This window comes from Notolabrus celidotus, chromosome 12 (genome assembly GCF_009762535.1).
Source record: "Notolabrus celidotus isolate fNotCel1 chromosome 12, fNotCel1.pri, whole genome shotgun sequence".
Taxonomy (NCBI): Eukaryota; Metazoa; Chordata; class Actinopteri; order Labriformes; family Labridae; genus Notolabrus; species Notolabrus celidotus.
Window position 1 is genome coordinate 21,116,309 of NC_048283.1, and position 5,466 is coordinate 21,121,774.

At 38.6% G+C, this 5,466-nt stretch overlaps 1 long non-coding RNA gene across 1 annotated transcript; it reads right to left on the reverse strand.

Moving 5' to 3' along the window:
- Positions 1 to 385: 385 nt before the first annotated feature.
- Positions 386 to 3,970, reverse strand: LOC117823244. The gene is made up of 4 exons (XR_004633348.1): positions 3,912 to 3,970; positions 2,091 to 2,264; positions 1,472 to 1,728; positions 386 to 1,009 (listed from the first exon to the last, which is right to left on the reverse strand). It is a non-coding gene; the product is annotated as an uncharacterized LOC117823244 (long non-coding RNA).
- Positions 3,971 to 5,466: the final 1,496 nt, after the last annotated feature.

Consider the following 5,466-nt stretch of genomic DNA (forward strand, 5'->3'; position numbering starts at 1 on the left):
AGTCTACAGCTGAAGTCTGATGTCAAAAAAGTTAACATCCACATATCCTGGAAAGGTTGCAAAACACAGATGATCATCTTAAGAGGGATAAATAAATACGAGGAGACTACTTTTTATACTAATTTGACAATGTAACAAGAAGTGATGTGTATAAACTGTTCTCCGTCACACTTGGGCTAAAAGTTTCATTACACCACCTCAGAATTATTGTGACAAACCCTCAAGCAAAATAATTAGACTTATTAGGACAATAACAACACTTTTATTTTAGATTAAATTAAAAATGAGTTATTGAGACTAAAGTTTCATTAAAGATGCACACTTAATGGGGTACCAGTCAAGCCCATGTAAGGCCATATTTTGTTCCCCACTCTCATCCCACCTTCCTACCCTCTCCACTGTACTTTCCTCTGAATAAAGGCACTAATAACCCCAAATTATCTTAAAAGAAATGCATATAAATGCAAAAATAATCACTTGTTAAAGTACCAATACAAAAATTACATTGTATGATGTGACAGGATGCCCGTGGGTGCTATATTTTCTGGTTTTCAGATTGCAGTGGAAAGCTGAGTTCAAATAGATTAGCAGGTTTGGCGTAATGGTTCTCATGGTTGTAATATTTAAGTTTACATGTTTAAAATCAGTATTGTTTATTCATTATATTCAAAACATATTTCACTGAATATAATGTTCATTTTAATCATTTTTTTCTCTTATTTGCTACGAATCCCGCCAAGATGCATGTCATTCTGTTCACATGTCTCTGCATGTCCTGTCTTTTTCAAGCACTCACTATCACATGACAGATAACATTCTAAAAAGGTATACAAACAATAAAAAAATCCACATTTAATATATACCATATGTCAGTGTTACGCACGTGTAATAAAGAACACATTACCTCTCTGTGTATCTAGTTGGTCTGTAAAATACTTACAGTGGATCATCAAGTGTGTCTCGTCTTCATTTCTTAATTGAAACTTTTGTCATTCTTGCTCTGGTTCTCCTGTGTAGATCAAAATTCAAAATCCAATCAGATAATAAGACATTGAGTTCAACAAATCAGATACTTCAGACGTGTATACGTCTATAAGAGCATGTAGGTTTGTGTAGAATATAAACTGACTGAGTATATAAGCCATTAGACGGCAATGACTCACTAAGTGCTGTTGCAGGATGGATAAATTGACAGCTTGCCTTTAAACGGGTCAGAGTTCACTAAGCTTAACGTAACAGACAATGTACAGTACGCTTATAGAAGGTTAAATTCAGATACATTACACAGAGATTCATACACTGATGCTGGCATTTGCAGGTGGCACTGTTTCAAAGTACTTCACTTATATGACTGAGAACATACAGTGTTTAAGGCATTATACACAACACAGCATTACCAACAACCCATCTGCAACAACAATGTGTTTATCCTGTTGTTTATTCCTCACAGCAGAGGAAGTGTTGGACTTACAGTAGCTGATGGTGTGGAGACAGGAAGCAATGCAGCAAAGTGACTGTGAGGGTGATTTATCCTCCTTTGGCATGAAGCGTCAGTGTCATCAATCACATGGTTTTAATTAGTGATGGCTCCCCTTTGTGGCTGAGAAATGTGCATGTAATTCAATTTGGGACTGGCTGCTGCCTCAAGAACCCCACACACAGAGCGTCGTCAATCCAGGGTAAGTTCAGGCACACTTGGAACAGTGGATAATGATGAAACCAACCACACTGATGGCAAAAAAAACAACAACTCTGCATCTCTAAAAATAATATACAGTTAAAGAAAAACCCATAGTACTGTGTCCTTTGAATTAGGTTTGTTTCTTAAAGTGGACACTGACCTCATATAAACTGTAAACTACTAACTTTGAAAGGTTACAGTCAAAGGGTAGATTAAGGAATCTATTTCCACAGTGCAATTATCAGTCCATTCTTAAATTTACCTTAATAAAATCAAACACTTTACTATCTCTACTGTCAGTCAACTGGGGACACAGATCAGTTATGCAGAGGTAAATTGGAAGAGGTGAGTAATTTTTAGGAGTAAACAATATTCATGATCTGTTGGATGTGAGTGCTGTCACTGTTACCTTGTTTCCCCCTGAAGTGATGTATTGAAGTGGCACTGCAGTGACGCAACACAAACACAGCTCATTTGAGCCCTCTGCACACAGAAGCCTCTCATCCTTCATTTGAATGTTAGTTTCTTCTGATTTCCTCTTCAATGGGGAACTCATCTGATAGCAGCAGCAAAGGCCAGAGCCCTAAATAAAAACAATGACAGCTTTGAGAGTTAAGGTGGCCATTGAGATGCTAAAATATCAATGGCTCTTATTTAGTTCACTAAAGACACTTGAAAGTCTCTTATCTGACACATGCTAATGCACGTCACTGTAGTGGTGTTTATTTCACAGCAGTCATTCACTTTATTGTCAAATGAAAGGCTGTTTTTGCATCTGAAATCTCATCTGTTATTGTAAATTTGACCTTTGACCTCATCAAAATCAAAAAGACAATGATGTTGTTCTCATTGTGCCGTTCACATAAGTTATTTTGGCTCAATTTACGAAAAAATAATAGCTTTGGTTTCAGAGAAAGCAGATTAGTTACCTAGGTGATTGGTGCATTTATTTCTCTATAATTGATGATAAAAATCTGTCTCCGTCTCAACATATGTAGACTGCATGAACAGTATTTAAACTACACACAACGTAGATTGAGACTTTCTCATGCAAGGATGACACACGCCAGCAGCCACCTTATCTCTGTGGCTACAGAGTTGGAAAATCACTGGTATTCAAATTTCATGTGACAGCTTAATTCATCTGTTTATCAAAATGCTGTGCAGCAAATAATGTTCAGAGCATCTGTGTTTGCAATGATGATGGCAATATGGGGGAAAAAAAATACTCAACTGGTGTAAATCTGGTTAGTTTCTTTCAGTTAGTTATTTTTTTTATTTACATATACATTTATTTATGATACATATTAGTAAGTGTGAAAAGTAAGTGTGAAATAAGTGGATAAATTACTGTGTTGTGACAGAACAGATGAACAAGAACCTGTGGAATTTAACATTATCACATTAAAAAAAAAAATTCTGTATAAATTCCAGTTTAAGGTCTTTTTTTTGTAGCTAAGCTAAGCTAAGACAAAATGTTCATCGATCATCCTCTAGGAGAAATTTAGTTTTTACTGCTGCACAAAAGTCAGAGTAAATGAAGGGATAATGGATAAAGAAAAACAAAGTAAAAAAATATAACACCCAAACAATATTCACAAAAATATGACGGAGCTGCTAGAAAAGTTATTCTTTCAATTAGTTCTGCAAGCTTTATACATCAATAAGACTGAATTTCATGCTTGCACCTGGTGCACTCCAATCTGAATATCAACTCCTTCCAGTTTTTCAATTTCACATCATGATCATACAAAACACTGTTGATTCAACACTCTGATTGTGCTGGTCGAGAAAATGTCACCTTAAAGGCGGCTTGTGTTTGTTCTTGGGATACATCAGCTCCCTTACAAAATCTTCCCCAATCAATCTCTTTGAATCTGGTGTTGTGTTTAACTTTTAGAGGTGCTGATTATATTCTACCTTGTCCCTCTCTGGATCATCTCTAACTGCACCAAATCAGCATCCTATTTCCACATAAACATGCTGCTCACAATCAGGGTGTAATTTGGTCTATGAACATTTTTGGCTTTGCCATTAGCTGATGTGGCGAGAGGACAAATTCCAGACCTCTCTATCTCTATCTCTCTCGCTGTGAGTGTGTGTGTGTGTGTGTGTGTGTGTGTGTGTGTGTGTGTGTGTGTGTGTGTGTGTGTGTGTGTGTGTGTGTGTGTGTGTGTGTGTGTGTGTGTGTGTGTGTGTATGGTTGTTTTGAAGGAAATGTTGGTTTCACCTCCTGCTGATTGACTCTAATCAGACACACCGTGCCAGCATCACTCTGTCCTGAATCCCAGATCACTGGTGGCTGATTAGGTGGGAAGAGTGGAGAATTGGAAAAAACATAAATATTTAGCATGCCGTCATGCTCTGCAAAAACACAGGCAGTTTTGATGCATGAATAGACAATGTTATATAGTCTGTGAGTCCCCCCGTGACTGAATTTAAAATGCGTTGTCTTTTAGGTTCAAACTGTTACCACTATTGCGATACTGAAACATAACCAGCATGCTGACATTTAGTCAAAAATGATGAGCAGCAGACTGTTGCTGTTTGTTGTCAAAAAAAGAGTAACAGCCAAACACATACAAGTATTGGCTTGTATGACCACGTGTTGAACAGGTCTGACAATGAAGACATTGCTGACGCCAGGCTTGCGCTGTGTTGTCTGGGTGCACAACAATTTAAAACACCACAGAGCTACAGCTGCAGGCTTTTCTCATATACATGCACATTTAACCCATGGTGGTGTGTGAAATCCCCACAGTTTAAGCTTCAAAGTTGGCAACCGCTCACATAAGTCACCATGAATAAGAATAAGTCACACGCAATGAAACATAAAGCCTAGTGTTACACATGCTGACATCAGGACGGTGAGTTCAGGGCCGATGTCCAGGGGCTATGACAGACAGGTACTTCCTATATCCTCTGGTTGATGGTGAGGGGCCTCACCTGGGCTGTAATCTGGAAGGACTGATCACAAAGAAGCAGAGCGGAGTGAATTCCGCCTGTGCTACTTCAAACGCAGCAGGACAGTAAATCAGACAGGTAGACAACACTAGGCGGCTCACTCATCCCTTGTGTTTGCTACTTCTGTCCCTGAGGGCACAGGAAACAGGTATGCCGACAATGTCGCCTGACAACACCATGGAGGCTTTATACCACCAAACTGTTTTACAGGACGGCTGTGAGGAAGAGGAGGAGGAGGAGTGTGGAGCTACAGTATGTGCAGAGAGAAATTCGCCATAACACAGCAATCTTCACGTCGTCACACCTCACGTTTTATTTGTAATGCAAAATGAAAGCAGATCTGTCCACATTATGTGTAGTATGCATGCAATGCGTACCACCAAAGACTGTAAACTACAGTACTTCACAATTCACTACTTTACTGTTCTAGTTACTACATAAATTGATCTTAAGTTTATTAAAAATATCTGAGAAGCAGAGTGTGCAACACTTGATTCCAAGAGGAATTTCCCAAGTTGGAATAAAGTGTATCATACCGTACTAGTGTATAGCATCGTATCGCATCGTATCATATTGGAACCAGCGGCAACCTCCGGTCAAAAAATATGAGTCCAATGCGGAAATGCTAAAAACTGCAGTTCATCAACGATCCACTTGAGGCTGGCTCCAGAAGTACTGGAAACCACATACACACCAATTAAAAAAAGCCGATCTTTACAGCAGAAATAAACATGTTTACAGCCTGGTACAAAAGACGAGTGTAGTCTGGATAGCTCATTTTTTGATCGGCACACACTGTAAGGGGGGTGAATTTTTTTCTA